The sequence below is a fragment of the Uranotaenia lowii genome, chromosome 3, assembly GCF_029784155.1.
Source record: "Uranotaenia lowii strain MFRU-FL chromosome 3, ASM2978415v1, whole genome shotgun sequence".
Taxonomy (NCBI): domain Eukaryota; kingdom Metazoa; phylum Arthropoda; class Insecta; order Diptera; family Culicidae; genus Uranotaenia; species Uranotaenia lowii.
Genome location: NC_073693.1, coordinates 290,475,349 through 290,498,810, shown reverse-complemented (window position 1 = coordinate 290,498,810; position 23,462 = coordinate 290,475,349). Strand labels below are relative to the sequence as shown.

General features: G+C 35.8%; 1 protein-coding gene across 1 annotated transcript in view; it reads right to left on the bottom strand.

Annotated features, from left to right (window-relative positions):
- Positions 1-23,462, bottom strand: part of LOC129753580 (transcription factor SPT20 homolog) — a 541,529-nt gene that overhangs the window by 298,369 nt on the left and 219,698 nt on the right. The window lies entirely within an intron of this gene.

The following is a 23,462-nucleotide window of genomic DNA, read 5'->3' as shown; positions in this document are numbered from 1 at the left end:
AACTTAATATTCACAAAAGTAGTTTTTGTACTCAAATACTTTTTGATACCAAATTCTATTTCATTTGCTCTATTAATTCTCAAGTTATGCAAAAAAATTGTTTAGAAGCCCCCCTTTCCCCCTTATATTTTTCCGCTGAAAAAAGTGGGGCTTCAATTTAAAATAGAAACATTTTTCGTATCCAAATACCCTCACATGCTAAATTTGGTTCAATTTGCTCGATCAGCTCACCAGTTATACTGAAAATTGTAAGGGAGACCTCTTCTCCCCCTTTTCATCCACCTTTTTGTAGGAGTGAGGGATACCAAATAATCATAGAAGCATTTCTCGTACCCAAATGTAGTTCCATGCCAAATTTGGTTCCATTTGCTGTTGTCGTTCTGAAGTTATACAATAAAAATTTTATGAAACTTCCCTCCCTCTTTCCTTTCTCCCCGCTGGAAAAAGGATGGCGTCTCAAACAATCATTAGAACATGTCACGTTCCCAAATATCCGCCCATGCCAAATTCGGTTCCATTTGCTTGATTCGTTTTTCAGTTATGAAAAAAATTAAAAAAGGGCCCCTCCCCCCTTTATATCCCCCTACTGGAAAGAGGGAGGGGTCTCAAATAATCATAGAAATATGTTTCCTATCCAAATACCTTCCCATGCCAAATTTGGTTCCATTTGCTTTATTAGTTTTTGAGTTATGTAAAAAAAATTAAAGAGGCCCCTCCCCCTTTCAACTGCAAAGAGGGAGGGGTCTAAAATAATCATTGAAATATTACTCGTATCAAAATACCTTCCCATGCCAAATTTGATTCAAATATCTTGATTAGTTTTCGAGTTATATGAAAAATTGTAAGGTAGCCCCCCTCTCCCCTTCCTATCATCCCACTGAGAGGAGGGAGGGGTACCTTATATTCATTGAAATATTCTCCGTTCCCAAATACAACCCCATGCCAAATTTGATACCATTTACTCGATTGGTGCTCGAGTTATGCAAAAAATTGTCTTTTGTTTGGGAGGCCCCTCCCTCCCTTATTGAGAGAGGGAGGGGTCTCAAACCATAATAGGAACCTTCCCCGGCCTCCAATACCCCCACCTGCCAAGTTTCACGCAAATCGGTTCAGTAGTTTCCGAGTCTATAGGGAACAGACAGACAGACAGACAGACAGACAGACAGACAGACAGACAGACAGACAGAAATTCATTTTTATATATATAGACTAGCTGACCCGGTGTGCTTTGCTACACCTTTCAAAATCAAATTATATTTTCAAAAATTATTCAAATTTTTATTGGTTTGTTGGCATTATTTTAAATCAAATTAAATTACGTTATAATAAGCAACCGCTATAAAATGAGAGCTGCAGCTGGAGTTTTGAATTGCAACCTAAATATGAATGAATCATTAAATCATATGCAACATGAATATGATTTAAACTAATTTTCTGAATGTTGATCAATAAATTGTAACGTGGTTACATTTCTGTATATATAAATAATTATTAAAATCGAAAATAAGACATTTCTGTACATATAGTTAGATAAGTTCACGTTAATTATTTATTGTTATTGTTTATCAATATTGTGCCGTTCTAATGAAACGATCAGTCGACATGCTTTCCGTCATATTGTTATGCCATACAACCCTTGGTACAAGATTTCATGCAAGCTTTTAATCTGCTTTCGCATACAACATCCGCTTTCATGACTCAAGTGATCGAGTGTCACCTCTCGCGATATTCTCAGAGATCCGAATAGGTTCGGTAATGAAAGGGGGAGATGGCTTGTTGTGGAAGACACAAGGAGATTCCCAATGTCATGCCGAGAGCATAGCTGGTGTATCCGAACTCAGGTTCGAAAGTTCGTTGACCGGATTCGTAGGTCATCGGATTTCCCCTCCAAAGGTCAAAGGATTTTCCTACTTACGACCTAACTGAGGATCCACGGAACGAAGCTCGATCACTTTGATCCAGACCGTGGTTTAGGCTATAGCGAGGATTCCATTTTTGTTTTGATTCGCGAATAACGTCCTAAAGTAAAAGCCCACGTGAAGTGTCTTGAGAATTGAATGTAATTGTTATTGTTCCTTTTTCCTATTTAGAGCTACTAAACTAAAGAGCTAGGAGGATAGTGTGTTGTGCGTGTTAGACTCCGTTGTGCGTAAAACCTTCGATAAAAAGGTAAAAATTCAATCGAATTCTGTGTGTAAACTATGTGTTAATTTACGTCGAAATATTATTCGACGTTTCTTTAATAGGGAGCTAGCATCACAACTGGTTTAGCGATTGCTAAACCCAACCGGAACCTCGTTTCATCCAGCCACGGGAGGCTTCAAGGTTTGCCCGACGAGGCCACGTCGGAAGCGGAAACGTACGCTACCACACGTTTACCGTCAGCCGGTACGCCAAACATCCGGCACATTGAAAATTCGCCCCTGATTCACCGGATCAGCTCCTGATCATCACCATGTAAGGTCCCACAGCTTACTCCACCAACAACTCCAGCAACAACAACAACAACAGCAACAACAACAACAACAGTTAGTTTTCCCCGGACAAGGAGCCAGATCGCTCTGCTTCATCGGCATTGAGCCAAACACGGTACCGTGAGTATGAGATCCGAAACATAAATGCGCATTTAACCAAATATTCTGGCCCCTTGAAACGTTTAAAACACACACAGTTTGGAAACTTAGCCAATAAAAGTTTCCCGTTTGAGAAGCTTCACCAATCAAAAGCTAATTCTCAACCTCAAAACCGCACAACAGATAGGGAAAGCAAATAGAAAGGAACAAATAGAAATAAACATGTGAACAGAAACCAACAACAAGATCTTAAAATACATTTATAAAAACTGAAACACAAATGAAGTCAATTAATGAAATTTTCCTACATGTACATAGTTCTTCAAAATAAATGTATTTAATTATTCTGTTTCTCAAATTTATGTTGTTGTAATTAGACTCCGCTTTCCCCTGAACAATTGCGTCTGGTTCGGTAAGGTATTTCACGTGTTTTGCCGCTTAGTTTATAGTTTTCTTTCTTGATGTTTTGTTATTTATTTTGCTCCGGGTTGAACTGCTCGGGAAAACAGTTCCCTCGCTTACGCCTCTATCACGGGAAGGAAAAACTTGTTAGAGTGAGTTCCACCCATGACGAGATGCGCAAGAGAGTGCTTTTCGAGCGGATAGAACAACGGTTTGCGTCCCAGCTATCCTTTTGGCACGACGGTGCAACTGCTGGTCTATTTTCCTGGCATCCCCATTCCCCTAATTATTCCGTGTCCTTTTGCGGATCCATTTGGACAACCCACCCTGAGGTCGGGAGTCTAGCCGGGCAATCAACCTCGACGAGTGGTCCTCATTACAAATTACTCGTTTGATGAAAGCGGAAGTAGTATGGGAGAGGCTGAATCCTCACGCGCGAAATCGCACGTGTTACAAAATTTGTGTTAAAGATCTGATAATGTTAATCTGTCTGGAGGGTCTCAAATTAATCGTACTCAAATAATCTAACTTATGAAATATGGTTAGTTTTGCTTGATATGTTCTGGATTTATGCTAAAAAACTGATAAGAGAGCCCCCTCCCCTGTCCTTCCCTTCACCTTCTGCTGAATGGAGGTCGTGATCTTTAATGATCATACCCATTTTTTTCGTTCCCAAAAATCCTTTTATATCAAATATAGTTCCATTGCATTGGTGGATAAGTTTTAAAGCTTTACAACAAAATGTATATGGAGCCTCCTCCTTTCTTACCCTCTCTACACTGTAAAGGGTAAGGGTCTATAACAATCGTAGAAACATATCTCGTGACCAAGTACTTTTCCATGGCATATTTGTTTCCATTTGTTGGCTTCGTTAGCATAAATTGAGAACTTATGCCAACAAAATTGTATCGGGCTCACCTCTCTTCTCCTTTGTACCTACTCACTGAAAATGTGTCAGATATTCATAGAATCATACCAAAATAATTTTTCATGTTAAGTTTTGTCCATTTCTCGGATTTTGTAAAAAAAATGTAAGCTTCCTCTTCGCTTCCTATATTCCCAATTCTATCATCCTACTGCAAGAAAGGAATTGTTTCACATATAAAAAAGTATTTTTCGTACTCAAATACTTTTTGATGCTAAATTTGGTTTCATTTGCTCGATAATTTCTCGAGTTATGCAAAAAAATGTATGGGAGCCCCCTTTCTCCCTTTATATCTTTCCGCTAAAACAGATGGGGCCTCAATTTATAATAGAAACATTTTTCGTATCCAAATACCCTCACATGCCAAATATGGTTCAATTTGATCGATCAACTCTCCAGTTATACTGAAAATTGCAAGAAAGATCTTCCTCCCCCTTTTCATCCACCTCTTTGAAGGAGTGAGGGATACCAAATATTCATAGAAGCATTTCTCGTACTCAAATATCGTTCCATGCCAAATTTGGTTCCATTTGCTGTTGGAGTTCTTGAGTTGTGCAGTAATAACTGTATCAAACTTCCCTCCCTCTTTCCTTTCTCCCCGCTGGAAAAAGGAAGGGGTCTCAAACAATCATAAGAATATGTAACGTTCCCAAATACCCGCCCATGCCAAATTTGGTTCCATTTGCTTAATTAGTTATTGAGTTATGTATAAAATTATAAAAAAGGCCCCCTCCTCCCTTTATATTTCCCTACTGGAAAGAGGGAGGGGTCCCAGATAATCGTAGAAATATTTTTCGTATCCAAATACCCTTCCATGTCAAATTTGGTTCCATTTGCATTATAAGTTTTTGATTTATGTGTAAAAATATGAAAGAGGCCCCCTCCCCCTTTCTACTGGAAAGAGGGAGGGGTCTCAAATAATCACAAAGATATTTTTCGTATCAAAATACCTGTCCATGTCAAATTTGGTTCCAATATCTTGATTAGTTTTCGAGTTATATGAAAAATTGTAAGGTAGCCCCCCTCCCCCCTTCCTATCACCCCACTGAGAGGAGGGAGGGGTACCTAATATTCCTAGAAATATTACCCGTCCCCAAATACCACCCCATGCCAATTTTGATACCATTTGCTTGATTGGTTCTCGAGTTATGCAAAAAATTGTTTTTTATTTGGGAGGCCCCTCCCCCCTTTCCTGTTAGGGGGAGGGGTCTAAAACCATAATAGGAACCTTCTCCGGCCTCCAATACCCCCACCTGCCAAGTTTCACGCAAATCGGTTCAGTAGTTTCCGAGTCTATAGGGAACAGACAGACAGACAGACAGACAGAAATTCATTTTTATATATATAGACTAGCTGACCCGGTGTGCTTTGCTACACCTTTCAGAATGTAATGATATTTTCAGAAATCATTCAAATTTTTATTGTTTTTGGTATTATTTTAAATCAAACTATGACGAAATTAATAAGCAACCACTATAAAATGAGAGCTTCAGCTGGAGTTTCAAATTGCAACACAAACCATAACTTATATTCTGAATCTTGATTTATAAATTTGTTTTTAAGATCTGATAATTTTCATCTGTTTCCTTAAGTTCCGCCCTAAAAAAGAAGGGTCGCAAATTAATCGTTCGCAAATAATCTAACTTATAAAGTATGGTTGTTTTTGCTATACGCTATATATGCTATATGTTCTGGATTTATGCTAAAAAACTGATTAGAGAGCCCCCCCCCCCCTGTCCTTCCCTTCACCCCCTGCTGAATGGAGATTGTTATCTTTAATAAACATTTTTTTCGTTTCAAAAATCCTCTTATATCAAATAAAGTTCCATTGGTTGATAAGTATTTAAGCTTTACAACAAAAATTGTATGGAGCCCCTTTCTTTCTTTCCTTCTCTACACTGTAAAGCATAAGAGTCTATAACAATCGTAGAAACATATCTCGTAACCAAGTACTTTTCCATGCCATATTTGTTTCCATTTGTTGGCTTCGTAAGCATAAATTGAGAACATATGCTAACAAAATTGTATTGGGCTCACCTCCCTCCTCCCATGTACCTTCTCACTGAAAGGAGGATGATGTGTCAAATAATCATAGAGTCATACCAAAATGATTTTCCACGTTAAGTATTGTCCATTTCTCGGATTTTGTAAAATATTATTTTATTTATTAGTTTTTGTTTATTAGTTTTTGAACTATATAAAAAATATGAAAGAGGTCCCTCCCCCTTTCAACTGGAAAGAGGGAGGGGTTTCAAATATTCATTGAAATATTTTTCGTATCCAAATACCTTCCCATGCCAAATTTGGATCCAATATCTTGATTAGTTCTCGAGTTATATGAAAAATTGTAAGGTAGCCCCCCTCATCCCTTTCTATCACGCCACTGAAAGGAGGGAGGGGTACCAAACATTCATGAAAATATTCCTCGTTCCCAAATACCACCCTATGCCAAATATGATACCATTTGCTTGATGGGTTCTCGAGTTATGCAAAAAATGGTCTTTAGTTTGGGAGGCCCCTCCCTCCCTTCATGAGAGAGGGAGGGGTCTCAAACCATAATAGGAACCTTCCCCTGCCTCCAATACCCCCACCTGCCAAGTTTCACGCAAATCGGTTCAGTAGTTTCCGAGTCTATAGGGAACAGACAGACAGACAGACAGACAGACAGACAGACAGACAGACAGACAGACAGAAATTCATTTTTATATATATAGATTTGGTTCTCTTATCCTCCTTCCGAGCTAGGGAACGGTAGATAATGTGCAACTCGAGACCCCATACACCCAACCTTCGGGTAGTGGTCATATCACCTCTTGTCTGCAACTCCGATTCTCTACCTCCCCGTGGTGCTAGCTGGGGTTCGAGCAACCTTAGCAGAGATCGGGTACCCAACCCCGGTAGATGCTTTGGTCGCATGCAGACTGAGTCAGGGGGCTTCGTACGCGTCTGTTCTCCATGTCAGGGGCGGCGTGCAGAGTGCAACAACGTCCTGGTGGTGTTCGGGACCCAAAACAGCAACATCACGACGGTCCTCCTGCGAGATAGTGGGGTTAGCTGCGGGCCTTGCGAGCCCGTGACTACAAAAAACATAAGCAACAAACAACAAATTTCGGATGGAAATCGGCAAACACCCACGCGACGAAAAGGGACTAGCGATTGGAAACTTGGAACATGGAACTGCCGATCTCTAAATTTTGTAGGCAGTACCTACGTGCTCTCCAACGAATTGAAGAGCCGCAAATTCAACATCGTAGTTCGGCAGGAGGTATGCTGGAAGGGCTCCACGATACGAACGTACCCAGATGGTCGTGCCATCTGCTTGGAACAGCTTTTATAGTGATGGGAAAGATGCAAAAGCGCGTGATCGGGTGGTGGCCGATCAACTCACGAATGTGCCGGTTGAGAATCAAGGGCCGGTTCTTCAACATCAGCATCATCAACGTGCACAGCCCTCACCTCGGAAGTACCGGTGACGACAAAGACGAATTCTACGCGCAGCTGGAGCGTGAATACGACCGTTGCCCGAAGCATGATATCAAGATCGTCATCGAGGATTTTAATGCTCAGGTCGGCCAGGAGGAGGAATTCGAACCGACAATTGGGAGGTTCAGTGCGCACCAGCTGACCAACGAAAACGGCCTCAGACTTATTGATTTCGCCGCCTCCAAACGAATGGCCGTACGTAGTACCTTTTTTCAGCACCGCCTCCCACACAAGTACACCTGGAGATCACCGTACCAAACTATCTGGTGGTGGTGAAGATGCGCCCAAAACTCTCCGTAGTGAACAACACACGCAACCGACGCCCGCTTCGGTTAAATATCGCGCGACTGAAGCAACCCGAGGTCGCGGCAGACTACGCGCAATCGAAGCAGCGCTGCCGGCAGAGGGCGAGCTTGACGAAGCCCCTCTCGAGGACTGTTGGGATACCATCAAGACAGCCATCAACAGTGCTGCGGAGAACGTCATCGGTTATGTGGAGCGAACTCGACGGAACGACTGGTTCGACGAGGAGTGTAGGAGGGTAATGGACGAAGAGAATGCCGCGCGGGCGGCAGTAGTGCAAAGAGGCACCCGTCGAAATGTGGAAAATCATCGACAGCGGAAGAGGCAGCGAGTCCGAATTTTCCAGGAGAAAAATCGCCACCTGGAGGAGGAGGAGCTCGAGGAGCTAGAGCAGCTGCATCGTTCCCAAGAAACACGAAAGTTCTATCAGAAACTCAACGCATCCCGCAAAGGCTTCGTGCCGGTTGTACTCCATTTCCTCGAAAACCATTGCCCAGAATGAAAAATCACCAGAAATCCACTTCCTTAGAATATTTTTTCCCAGGATGCACCATTTACCAGAATTTTTTTTTCTCAGAATGAACCATTTCCCAGAAAAAAATTAATCAGAATGAACCATTTCCCAGAAAAATTTTCGCCAGAATTGCCGTCGGAAGCGGCGGCTCTAATACATTGGTCTAGGTCTGCCGGGGCTTCCTAGGTCTGCGTGAAAGCTAGGGGTGATCCCTTAGCCCCGTCCGCTACGCGACAGCGTTCATTCTGGGCAAAAGTTTTCGGGTAAATGGGATACAATCCTTCGTGCCGCAATGTGCCGGGATGAGGACGGAGGCATCCTGACGGACAATCGTGAGATGATCAAATGGTGGAAGCAGCACTTCGTAAAAACACCTGAACGGCGCACATGCAGGAGAACAAGGCGGTGGGGGAAGGTACATAGCCGGCGTAGCCAACGACGTAGAGGAGCCACTCCCAACGATGAGTGAAGTTAGGGAAGCCATTCGCCAGCTGAATAGAAACAAGTCGGCTGGGAAGGATGGCTTCGCAGCTGAACTCATCAAAATGGGCCCGGACAGGTTGGCCGATTGCCTACATCGGTTGATAATCCGGATCTGGGACATAGAACAGCTACCGGAGGAGTGGAAGGAGGGGGTAATATGCCCCATCTACAAGAAGGGCGACAAATTGGACTGTGAGAACTACCGAGCGATCACTGTCCTCAATGCCGCCTACAAAGTGTTGTCCCGAATCCTACTCCGCCGCCTAACGCCACAAGCAAACAGATTCGTGGGAAGTCATCAGGTCGCCTTCATGGAGGAACGGTCTACGGCGGACCAGATCTTCACACTACGGCAAATCCTCCGAAAATGCCGTGAACTTCAAGTCCCTACGCATTCATCGACTTCAAAGCCGCATACGACACGATCGACCGTGACGAGCTATGGAAAATCATGGACGAAAACGGCATTTCCGGGAAGCTGACCAGACTGATCAAGGCAACGATGGATGGAACGCAGTGCTGTATGCGAATCTCGGGTGATTTGTTGAGGCGATGGTCTATTCTGCATGAGTTTCAACGTGGCGCTAGTAGGTGTTATGCGACGAGTGGGGGCGATATGTGGGGCACGATTTTCAACAGATCCTGTCAACTTGTCTGCTTAGATATAGTCGTCAGGTCATCTGCGGCGGTGAAGAAGTTCTACCGCAAACTGAAAAACGAAATAGGAAGAATGGGATAAATACGTCCAAGACGAAGTATAAGCTGGTCTGCGGGTCCGAGACCGACTGAGCCCGCTCTTCCGGCAATAACAAAGTTACGATCGACGACGACGATCTGAAGATAGCCGAAGACTATGTCGATCTCGGCTCACTGGTGACTGCAGACAATGACACCAGCCGTGAGATCCGTTGGCAAATGATCAATGGAAGTCGTGTCTACTAGGGAATCTACAAGCAACTGCGGCGAAAAGACTGAACCCTCGGACTGTGGAAGCGAAGGTTGAACCATCAGCTCGCGCGACTCTTCGGCGAATCCAGTATCCGGAAGGTGGTGAAGGCTGGACGGATAAACTGGGCAGGACATATTGCAAGAATGCCGGACCACTACTGTGCTGCAAAACAGGTGTTCGCTACAAATCCGGTATAGGAACGAGACGAGCAGAGGCGCAATGATCGAGGTGGTTAGACTTAGGTTGACAGAATTTATTCAGCACGTATCCGGGCCGGACAATACCGGGCAATTTTGTATAAAAATCTGGCAAAATCCGGGCATTTCATTTCGAAATAGACAGCCGAAAATCCGCGCAGTACGCAGAAGTTACTCAACAAAATTTAAGAAAAAAAATTATAAAAACTTAACGACAGATTTTAAATTGCATTTTATGAAAAAACCGTGCATGATTATTTTGGAAAAACTTTCTCAAAAAAAAATTTTTTGTTTTGGAAGCAGAAGTGAAAAAAAAAATTACAATACAGTTTGTTCTTTTTTTGATCGATTTGTCAAATGAAGTGAAATATCCAGATTTTTTATCAATGATATAACACTGGGCCTTAGATATAGGACCTTTAACGTAACACTGGACCTAGCGCGGTCATTTTTGATGATCTCCCCCCCCCCCCCCCCCCCGGGCGACAAAAACCTTTGAAAAATACACGAAAACGTTCGAATTTCTATAAAAGCTTACAAACTTTCCTGGTTGATGTACTTTTGAATTTTGAAAATTTTGCACTCCAAGGGAGTGTTTTTTTAAAAAAAGAGGACTCGGTTGATAAAAACTCGGTCCTCCACATTAGCCGTTATTTGTCTACTGGACAGTACACTTCAGAAGTTTGGGCTAAGTAATGAAATTTAGAGGCAACTATTGGAAAAAATTGTCACTAATGTGGCCGCCTACGCCAAAATTTACACGAGCAAATGGTTATGATTTTTTTTTATTTGCTTCAACTTCTGAAGTTCAAATTTCACTATTTTCTTTTAAATCCTAGGAAGATGACAAATTTGAAAAAAAATTAATAAATGTGTAAAAGTGAAATAATTTAATCAATTTGTTTTCGTTGATAGTATACAATTAATTGCCTTCACCATGAAGTATCTTTTTAATTCGCTAGATAGAAGAAAACGAGAATATTGCCGTGTATTAAATATGTACGGGTTTATGTGATTTGCAATATTTAAAAAAATTTAGAATTTTTATTATGTTTTGTAGATCAAAAGATCTTTGCACTTTTTAATAGAAATCGACGTTGGGTCTTTTATTTGCTTCTTTAGTAAGACATTTACATTGCAGTAAAATTTACCATACGAGTGATCAATTTTCTAGTAGGCACTTCAGTAGCGTAGAACTTCCACAGGCAGTCTAAGTTTCTTATACTTCTTTCAAATATGGCCGACACATTTTTATGGTTACGATATTCGATTTTTGATTTTGTAACAAAATAACAACAGATATATTTTACATTGAAAAGCGACACATTTTTCTTAATTTTATATCTTTTGGTATTATACATATATCATTGTTAAAAATTATTTTGAAAAAAATTAATATTTTAAAATCAAGGGTTTAAATTCTTTGCGATTGCTTTTGAACATTTTTTTTACAAAATGCATCTAAAATCCAATTCCTTATCTATGTTAAAGAAAGCAAAACTTACTAGACGGTTTAATTAAGAAGATACATTAAAATTCCAGAATATCAGTAAATTAAATTTATTCAAAAAATTTAACATAAGGAATTGAGAATTAGTTCAAATCGAACGAGTATGTTTCATTTTCCTCTTGCACAGAAAAGCAATTTTTCTTGTTTAGATATTTATTTTGGTAAGTTTTTACTAGAAAAAGAGCTTCGTTTGTATAGGCCTAAGTGAACCTTTACATTGTGTCATTTTTACAATCAAACTATTTTTTATGATTTTTAGTTGCTTCAAAAATGTTTATTCTTCAACAAAAAAACTGAAAACATCTTGGATACTAAGAAAATAACTGCTTATGCGAAAATTGTATTGAGACCAAAATACGATTAAAATTATATTTTTTATTCAAATATAATTCACAAAAATTTTAAAACAGCAAATGTTATTGTCGTTTAAATATCAATGTTTAATATTTTTTCGGGAAACAGAAGTACATATTAAGTTTTTTTTTGTGTTTTTCACGATACTTTCAAATTCTAGGGATAATCATTAACTCAGAAACATCAGAAAAATATTTAAATAAATCTTTGATTTCAGAATTAAAAGCTAATCTTACGTTCATCTCTAAAATTGAAACAAAAATAAGAACTTTAAATTGAGTATCGGAACTGAAATTTCTTTTTCCTAAATAGATTGCAAAATAATGAATAAGTTTCGGAAACAAAGAAATGTTTCATATCCACGAAATTCTACAACCTTAATTCTGAATTCACCATTATTAAATTCATAAGAATTACATTGAGAAATTTAATATCATCACGTCTCAGATCGTTCACATCAAATATTCATATTATGCATGAAAAATGCAGGTACTCTAGATTTGCAAATTCAAGTTAGAGCGTAAAAACTCAAAAAGCTCAGCAATAAAAGAGGATTGTGTATGTTTTCAACTACATATTTCGTTGATTTAGAGTTTTCAAAGCAAAGGCGCCTATTTGCTTATTTTCTTATTCGCTAAATTCAAAATTGTAATTTGTTTTTTTTTTTCTATCAGCTTTTGTTTTCGGTATACTTTTTGAAAATAGGTTAACATTTATCTAATAAAAATTGTGAACTTTTTTGTAAACTGTTTGACAATTTTATTTTTTCAAAGTGGCATAACCACAGGGGCTCAGGAACATGACTTTCAGTTTTTTTTTCGGTTCTAGTTTTCAACCACTGAACGCATTTCAACACTTTTTGGAATCATTTGAAGGCTGACTAATAGGCACATTTCTATATAATTCTTAATTAAGTTGTTTTACAAAAATCTTAGTTTTTTTTCTTTCGAAGCATGCTCGGTAGCCTAATGTTTTAATTAAAAGTTTTTTAAAACGTTATGTATTAAACAAATTTAGCAATTTCAACTTCAACACAATCCACTCTAAACCGAATAAACACTTTTTTTTAATCCAAACACAAGTAAACGATAAATAAACTTCATTCTCGATTTATAAAAAATTTCAGCTAAGAGTAAGGTTGCCAAGTTTTCTTAGCCTGTATCCAGGCCGGACAAGATCGGGAAATTTTTTATAAAAACTTGGCAAAATCCAAGCGTTTGATTTCAAATAAGTCGACCAAAAATCTGAAGAATCCGGGAAAAATTTTTCAATACCCGGAAATTACTCATCAGAAATCAACAAAAACAACTCGACACAAACAATTTCCGGTTCTCAACACTAATCAGCTAATTTTCAAATTTATTTGTTGGCTTCAGAAAAACCTTGCCAAGAAAGTATCGTTTTGGACGCATAAATAAAAAAGTTTTTCAACACAATTTGTTTTTTTTTTTTTGCTTGACTTGGCAAATAAATTGAATAAAGTCAGGAAAAATTCTGGCTTTTTTTCAATGAAATCCAGGCAACAGGACCGGATCGGACTTTTTATTTTATTTTTTCATTCATAGTAAATATCCGGGCTAACCCAGATAAAACCGAGAAATCTGGAAAGCTTAGCTAAGAGTGGAAAAGATTTTATGAACCTTTTTTTTCGAAAAATTGCCATTTTGGAAGAATCAGTAATCCATGGTCCATATGTACTTTTGATCGTAACAAATTTTTGGCAGTTAGCTTTGAAAGTTGCAACCATTCAGAATTGATTGCTGAGGTAAAAATTATCTTAAGTTAAATTAAAAAAAAAAGAAACATATACCTCGCTTGAAGGCGTTCGAATATACACAATTTTAACTTTCCGTATCAATTGAATTATCTTAGTTTTTGTGGAATAGTTTTATCAAGATTTATGTGGAAATTTAGTTAAAAGTAAGTATAAAATGTTTCCAAATTTAAGGAAAAAATTTATCGAAGTGCGAAATGTTGAATGTTATGTGTTTTAGCCGCTGTAGTTATGAAATTTTTAAAATTTGTCAAAAAAATTTCTCAACGATAAATTATTTCATTCATTTGTTGTTTAAAATCATGAACCTAAGCTTTTGTGAATTTTCAGCGAAAAAAATGGAGTTTAAAAAGATTGATTTTCCTTAAAGATATGATAAATTTCTTAAAAATGATGAAAATAAGAGAAATCCAACTCTCCCCAACAGTTCGCTTGAACTACTCTCCGATCTATGAACTAGAGAAAAATTTAAAGATTTTGCAATTTAAAGCCTTAAAAATGGTTGAAATCGATTATTATCAGAAGAAATGGCATGCACTTCAAACTGAGCGTTCCGGTTGGGGAGGTCGAATATTTTGATGTCTCATCAACAGTGATGAATATCACACTTAAAATAGTTAGCCCCTGGTTTTTCATGTTCCTCCCGAGCAAAATGTCTTTAAATCCCATTCATACTTAAAGCTCGTTGAGCGACTCCTGCTCGTGATTTGATCTCGCTCAAATCTGTCATGAGATCTTGTACTAGGCCAAGGATCAATTTTAGCCTTCAGTGCATAACTTTTCAAAAGTCGGGTCATCTGGGAGACTTTAGTGTGGGAAAATTTTCTCAAAACCCAGAAATTACTCAAAAAACAAAATGAAGAACAAATTGAAAAAAACATTTTTTTTTTCATCAAAACTCTTCGACAGACTTTGAATTGTATTTTAGGCTTCCAAAAAACCTTTCATGACTGTTTTTTAAAAACTTTCTCAAAAAATTTTGTTTGAGGCGTTTGTTGTTTTTTTTTTTTTTGTTAGATTTATCACATAGAGTGAATAAATCCGGGCAAAATCCAGGCATTTTTCAATGAAATCCGGGTGACCGGGCCGGGCCGGACTGTTCCCAAATTTTGTATTAAATATCCGGACAAACCCGGATAAAATCGGGAAATCTGGCAACCTTAGTATACAGTATGCGAAGAGGAGTTGTGATTGATTCGCCTCCTCTAAATGGTCAGTCAGTGAGTCTAAATAGCAAAAGTCTAACCGAAATTTTTGAGCTTTCCTCACAAACTGCCCTTTGTTTACATCTTCAACACCTTCAGCTTCTTCTGCAAAGCGCACTTGATTTATTTGTCCACCTATACACTTTCAATCATTTTATCAAATTTGCACTTTGGATGCCAATGTATATATTTTTTTCTTAAATTTTACTATTCGCCTCTATTTGAAAACTTGGTAAAATTCGTATTTTTAAGTCAACTTTCAACTCTCATTAACTCGGGTTTTGGCTTTACAATAAAAATACCAGAATTTTTTTTTTCAAAACAATCCACTTACCCTCTCAATGAAATATGAAAAACTGGCTTCCACGAATTTTATGTCTAGGATTCGTTGAGTTTGATACCGATGCTTACCTAAAAATAAAATAGAATAGAAAAAAAAAAACAATTAGATTTCTCGGTGAAATACAGTCAATTGTTCATTTTTCAAATGGTTGTTCAAAGAACGAAAGAAATTTGGTATTGTAATTGATCTTAAGTTGAATAGTCAGAGAAATACGTACTCTTTTTTTTATATTCAAGTTTTCAGTCATAACTATTTATATAAATTCGACAAAGTTATCAAGAAGTATATTTTTCTAAAATAACGCTTGACTTCCAATCTTCACCCCCTCGATAGTTGTTCCAGATTGCAAGACTTGAAATAAAATTGGCTCACAGGAAACAGGAACAGCTTCTCATCAGATGGCAGTAACAGCGACCAGCAAGTGAAACCACTTCAAAGAGTTGTCTCTCCGGAAATTTATTGTCCCTGACGAAGATGGGAAACCCATGAGAAAAATATAGGTGCAGGTTCCTATCTCATCTAAGGGTGGGCAAAAAGTCGCTCCAAAACTGGAGGAAACTTTTTATATTTTCCGCTACCCGGACCAACTTTGTCCATTCCGCGACAAGGAGCAATTTATTAACTGTGACTTTCAATTGGCTGACCGCTTTTTCATCTGGGTTGGGCGCGATGGGTTTTTTTTTCCTGGGGATTATAGTTTTTATTTCATTTACGTGACGACTAGAGCCCTGCTTCAGGATGCTGCACCACTAATGGCATATGGCTCAAGTTTTTCCAACACAAATAACTAGCTAGCACACACAAGAAACAACCATCGAGATAGTGTGAAGCGAAGGAACTAAAAAATATTGGACCATTTCTGTGTTGGTGACAATGAGAAGAAAATGGCGCTTCTGAAGTTTTCCATCCGTTGCGAGAATTCCGAGTTTTCTGAAAGCTGAGAGTTGTAGTTTGTTGGGTTTTTTTCCCCTTTCGGTGGGATTGTAGAAAAATTTAATCCATTTATCTTTCTTCAGCTGCAATAAATCTGTTTTTAGTTTTTGAAAGATCTAGAAGATAAAAAAATATATATCGATGTTTATTTTTACTCATCATAGTTTTGGAATGTTTTAGGGATGCTCAATGGCTCTAAACTTTTTTAAATGTATTTTAAACTTCTCTTCAAAGGAAATGAAACTTCCCATATCATTCTTCGAGTTATCTCACAACACAAGACATTCGAAAAACTTTCTACTTAGCACCATATCGTAATAAACTCACCGATAACGATACGACTTGAGTCCAAAACATTTAGCGCCAATTGGCAGCCATCCAGCCTAATGGCAGTCGATTAACGGACTGCAAACTTTCGCAACCACCAATAAACGTTTCTCGTTTGAGCCAACCGCAAAGTTGAAGCAAAAAGGGGAAATAAAAGATTAAAACCTTTCGAAAATAAACGGCAGGTCCCAAGAAAGCGAAGGATGTGGGAAATGAGTTGACCCCGCAAGCATTGATCCGTTCATAATGAGATAGCTTAATTTCGCCTTGCGGTCCTTAGTTTTTTCTTATCTTTTTTTTAAAGATAACATGAGTTTGAATCAGAAATACATTATAAAGTTTAATAAAACTAGAAAATTCAAAAATAAACGATCCAAATACTTGGTGACATTAGAAAAACTTTGAACAAAGAATTAACCTTCCCTTAAATGAACTGTTGCTAGTATTTTTGCCCTCACACCCTAACGAAGACTGTTTTTCCCATTTTTCCGGTTGTAATTAACATTTTCCTGTGTGACCAACGTTCGCGTGACTTTCCGCTGCTGACCTTATTATTTTGTCGGGTTTTTTTTCACATTGTTGTTTCCACTACTGTTTGACATTTTTGTACATTATAACTGGTCCGGTCTACAAACGATTTAGGGACGTCCGGGGCTGGGCGAAAGCAATAATGTAGTGAAAAGTTTTGACCTAAAGGCACTTTACTACCAACTACTACTGAACGTGGAAATAATACCAGCAAATAAGACCCGTTAGTAAGCTTTGGTCAAGGTTTGGATAATGTTGGGAAGTGTTAAGATTGAAGAAGTTTAAATTTTATTACGTACAGCTATTAACAAACACTCTCCCCTCCGAATGAGATTTTTTCCGAAAAAAAATTTCAGGTTAAGATTTTTTTTTGTTTTGCTTATAGTCGTTTTAACATATTTTTTATGTCATTCGCGAATTATATCAACGTTGCAGTTGGCGGACAGTCATTGAAAAACTTTTCCGGTACAACTGTGATCGATTTTTAGTGTTGGGCTTGAACTTACGGCCACGGATCAGGAAGCAACTGTCTTGCCAACTGAGCCATTATTTTAAGAAATAAATTTACCGTAGTAACGAGAAATTACTGGATCCAGGAAGGTATTTATAAAACAAATGTTCACACAAATTTTAAGTAATTGGCTCGCTTCCAGTGGAGTTCAATCTCATATTATTAAAGGCCTAAGGCCGTCCGAATAGGGAGGTTTTTTGAAGATTTTTTCCCAGTAAAATTTTGAAATAAAGAAATTAATCTACCGTAATAACGTGTACATGATGTATACAGATGGCGATTTCCGCTTAATTCAAAATGCAGTAATTAACTGAAAATCGCATGGTTCATCCACAATATAAGGAATGAGTAAAAGGGATCAAAAAGTAGATGAAAAATAACTGACAAAAATTTAACAAAAATTTGGAAAAAACTGCAAAAAATCACTGAAAGAAATAAACCAAACTATGGCAAGTGTTCTAAAAATGAAGTAATATTGATAAAAATATAACAAATCTGTGGAAAAAAAATTAATAACTATTACTAAAATTTAAAATATGAAATAAATAGGACAAGCAAAATAGTTACAAATGACAACACTTTATATAAAAGACGAAAAATTTGATAAAAAAACTATTCCAAAAATATGACAAATATTATAAAATTAGACAAAAATATGAGAAAAAATCACAAAAATGGCAAAACTATGACAAATGAGATAAAAAATATATGACAAAATAATAATCAAAATTTGACAATAAAATGAACTGACAGAACTAATATAAGGACAACTGTTTGACAACAAATTTACAAAAATGACAAAATAACAACAAAAAATTTACAATAAAACCACAAAAATCAGACAAACATATATAAGACTAAAAAGAAAATTTTACATAACTGGTAAAAATATGGCACAAAATTGACATAAAAATGAAAATAATATGGGCTTGAATGTGACAAAGTTCTGAAAAAAATTTGACAAAATAATGACAAAAATCTGACAAAATTATGAAGAATGAGATAAAAATATAACAAAATACTTTCAAATATATGTAAGAAAACTGACAAAATCATGACAAATACGACATTAAATTTACAAAATTTTAACAAAAAAAAATTACAAATCCGAACATATAATGATGAATATGTTACAAATATATGACAAATATGCAAGGCCGGATTAAAGTGGGGGGCAAAAGGGGCAATTGCCCCGGGCCCCCTGGCTCAGGGGGCCCCCCAAGGGAAAAAAGTTTAACATTACTTTAATTATACTAGTTCAATTCCTACAAATCAAGAGAAACAAATCAAAACTAGAAATTCGGGATGAAAACTTGAAATATGACAACTAAAGATGCCTCCGTGAAACAATATCTCGAATAGTTTTTCTCTTACATAAGTTAAGGGAGCCCCTAGAGTAAGCAGTGAAGAATTTCTCCCGCACTTTGCGGGCTGAGAATATCAAAATCTTGGTATTGAATTTTAAAATTTTCAACTCAAAATTTGGATAAAAATAACGCAAACCGAATTCGAAAAAAATCGAAAAAAAAAAATAGGAGAATATGATGAAAACACCTCAAATTTTCATTTTTTCTAACGATACATGTCAGTCAGGATATTCTGTGTAGAACAGGAATAATTATGAAAAAAATCTTCTCATATTCATAACATGCAAACGTCTTGCACAATAATAATGTTCATCATTACGTTCACTTTCCAAGTTTTGATTTCAGCCGAAAATAGCAGCTTGTTTAGTATCCCGCTTAAAACCGGGAATTATTTTAACTTTTCACTTTTCAATCATAAGTATTAAAATTTTCGTTGGTTTATATATTCTAAACCCTTTTCCCTACCTAAATTTCCCTACCTAAATCTTCAAAAATAACTTTAGTTGCTTAAATAATAGCAATCGACAGTACAGAGTTTCTCTATTGAATTTCCATTCCAATTTCTGTCATAGACTTGAAATTCATATTGCAAAATTCTCAACTAATTTAAACAAAATTTTATTATCTACTGAAGTAAATATCCTGAACTCAGCATATCTTTTTCCAAATGATCATTCTCAAATTATCATAAAACGATCTAATAGTTGAGCTGCTAATATCATTGAGTGATTTCCTTAACATGAATATTTCTATGTTTTTACTATTATCTTTAACCAGATCAAATTCATTGAGATTTTCAACCTTGTGTTGTTTCTTCAGTAACTGAAGTTTAGTTTAATGATTTTGCTGAATTTTTAAAAATCAGAATCTTTATTTAAGGTACTAAACTCATTTGGATACCTTGTCTGACTTTTTTCAATGATAACTGATTCTGTGTTTTAAACATTTAGTCTCTATTTTGGTTTTCTTTTAAATCAATCATTTTTGCACTTATACCCTTTTGCTTTGAGAGCATCTTTTTCACATTTAAGAGAATAACAATTTGATAACCTTTTTTTTTCTATCTGAAGAGAATCATATGCATAATCATATCATGAAATGTTGTTTTTGTGTTTCAAAGATATAAAATTGAAATTCACACTTAATGCAAATTCTGCTTTGGCTCTGATTGTAACTTTGATTCTCTATTTTTTTAAACTCATGCATATTTTGTTTATCAAAACTTGATTTTCAATTTTGATTTAGATCTGAGACACTGAATTGTGGTCCTGAATAATACCTGATTTTCTTGATTGGAATTCTTAAACTCCTCAAAAAAATATCTGTGTATCTGAATTTGAACTTAACTGTTTTGTTATTTTTTTTTAAATTTTGTATTCTATGTTTCAAATCTTCATGATACTTCCCAATTGTCATCAGGTAAATATCATTCGATAAAGCACAAACCAGGCGATCAATAATGAAATGAAAATCATTAAAAATATCTACCCGGTCATTTTTCTATATAAGAGAATATTAGTTGGTGATAAGGGTCAAAATAAATGAGAATGAAATTTTGCATTTTTCAACTCAAATCAGACCTTGCATTTTTTTTTTTTCATAATATCTAAACTCTTTCTCAATGTTTGCACGTGATTAATTAATAATTTTTCTCTTTTCTCTTTGTTGTGGTATGAGCCTTCTTGGTTGAATGATTCAACTGAATCAAAGCAATCGAAAGATTCCTTTTAATTCAACCACGGTAAATGAAAAGTTCGTATACCAGTATTTCGATAGCAACTTACTACCTTCTTCAGTGAACGTTTTCGATTTTCGATTTCGAATTTCGAAAACGTTCACTGAAGAAGGTAGTAAGTTGCTATCGAAATACTGGTACGATCATTTAAAATATTTTAAAGTTAAGCAGAAGCCGCCGTATTGGATTTTAAGATGGCGTTTCATAGTGTCAGACTGCGAAATTCGACTTTTACTAATTGATTCCTTTCATTAAATACCCACATTATGGGTGTGCTATGCGATTTTCAGTCATTTAAAGCATTTGGATGTTAGGCTGAAGCCGCCATGTTGGATTCGGGCGTCAAAAATCTATTCTCCGACGTCCTCTTAAAATCCAGGCATCTAGTATTCATGCCCTTAAAATTCCTTTTCATAATCCCTGCAGTCCTAGAACGCGCTAGGTTTTTTTCCGCGGTTTTCCGGAATTAACGTAGTTTGTCGGAATTAACGCGGATAATTTTTTTTTTGCGCGGTACGTATCCCTCGCTCACAGTTTTGATTCTGCAATTTAATTTGCAAAGATTTTTTCACGTGTGATTAATTTTTGCAAAACACTGAAGGTTTTTTTCAGTGTTGAACCGCTTCGCAATTCGCGTGCACTGTGACCAGCCTTCAAAAACGAACTTGCGAAATTCATCCGGTGAATGAATATTTCGCTTCGCAGTTTGCTTCGCGCTCACTGTGTTCGTACCCTAAGACATTTCATTCTAGGACACAAAATGACGTTCACAAATTGAAACTTATTTGAAACAGTCAATTTCGATATGCAATTGTATATAGCCTTTGTATTGAAAATCAAATCTTGACTCACATTTAAACTCGCCTATTAAGTTAGTTTTTATTCAAAATTGTATCCAAGCATTTCTTTCTCCATTTTATAGCTAACATTTTGATAATTTTAAAAAAATTGTTAATATCATTACAGTTCTTATGCTGATATTAAATATTGTTCAATTAATCTATTTCAGCCTCAATTTTGTTTAGTTTTTCTTATTTTTATAAATGCTCAACTCAATATTCGAAAAGGGTTGATGAATTTTACAAGGCCCATAAATCCACATTTTTCTGAGGTGTAAAGAATTTTAAAGCTTATTTTGATTTATTTCGTTGCCCTTAAAGTTTAAAAAAAACATTAAAATTATTCAAGAAAATTCTGCACGTTTCTGACAAAACTTCGAAAAATTTAAAAAGATTTCTATCAACTTTCCCAAGACCGTAATTCTGACTTCTGCGAAAAAAGTTATAAAAGCTATCTATTACTACCTTTCCCAGTTCTGGATAAAAACATTAATAAATTTTATTTGAGATATTTTTTCAAGCAGAAATCAAATCGTTTTGCAGACTTCAACAAATTCGTTAAATGAAAGAAATCCTTTTTATAACTTTCTTCAGCAATGTCAAAAAAATTTGATTTTCTAAATTAAACAAAAACTGTAGAGTTTAACTTTTTTAATCATTCATCATTATTATTAAAATATTATTCTTAAAATGAATAAATTCATAATCAGTTTTTTTATTCTGTTATCTAGATATGTTAGTTTATAAGTTATAAATGATGGATTTCCCTTAAAACTGGTACATTTTTAAACTTTGAGCTCCGTATCACTGAAACGAGCTGTGACAGACAAAATCTGACAAAAAGTTGAGTTTAGGACGCTTAATACTACCAAATCAATCGTTTAAACATAAGCACCAAAATGCTGTCTCTAAACATCAAATAGATTATATAATTAATATCAAAAAATGGTAAGAGTGAAAATTCTTTTTTCAAAAATTTAAAAAAACATATATTTTTCATCTTCAAACTATTTATAAATTCATGATGAGTTTAATCGCCGTTAGTGTTGTTTGTTCATTTAACTTATTGACCTTATCGGTGGAAGTTATGTTCTTTTAGTAGTAGCATTTCAGAATTATGAACATTATAGGCGACTAGAAAGTTAGAAGAAGTAAATAGATATTGAAAATGAGCAATTAGAATTTGATTATTTAGAAGCATTTTCATCATATGTCATCAATTTCTTCCTTATGCAACAAATTTTCATTTTCATTATCGAAATGCTCTTACTAAAAGAACACAACTTTGATAGATGAAGCCGATAAATAGAAAAAAAAATTATTACAATTTTTAAATTTATTGCCCATATTTTATGTTAAAAGTTTTTATTAAATTTTGAAATAAATTTACCAAAATTTATAGTAAAACTAATACAATTATTTGTATTTTTTTATTAGTTTTCCATTGTTTTCCAATTCTGAATTGTGGTGTTTTGAAAACATTAACTTCTAAGAAGTCCACATATTTCGAGTAATAAAAACTTAGTTTCTTGCTTTTGTCCATTCCAACCCCCAATATTTAAATTGACGGCGATTATTCAAAGCTTCCAATTTTGAACTTTAAATGGGCTTGAAAACTTTTATCTGTTATTTAAACTTATTTCATTTTTAATTTTAAAATTTTTTTTAATAGATTGTATTTTTAAATTAATCTATTAAGAGATCGAAGATAGGTTCGGTTTTATCCGGATTTGTCCGGATAATAATTATAAATCTTAGTAGCAGCCCGGCCCGAATTTTTTCACTTTTTTTTTTGGAAAACCAAACAAAAGTAAAACAAAATGTGTTTTAATTTTTTTGTTTTTGCCTTAAAAACAGAACAATTTTCCAACCATCCATTCGATTGAAAACGAAGAAAAGAAATGTTAACTAATATGATCAATAATAAAAAATTACTATCATTTTGCTTAATCATGAGTAATTTTTATCTGATTTGAAATTAATTTTTTAATTTGGAAATAATTTCTGTTTAGACCTGGTAAAAATTTTTAAATCATGATGAGGAACATCATTTCGATAAATTATTGATAATTTACCGGAAAAAAACATCCATTTGAAACTTTGATTCTGATTTATTTTGAATCGTATCAACAAAATTTCCCATTATTTTTAGTTTGCTATTGTTATAACTTCTACCTTAGTTTGAATTTTGAACACCTGCAGGCTTT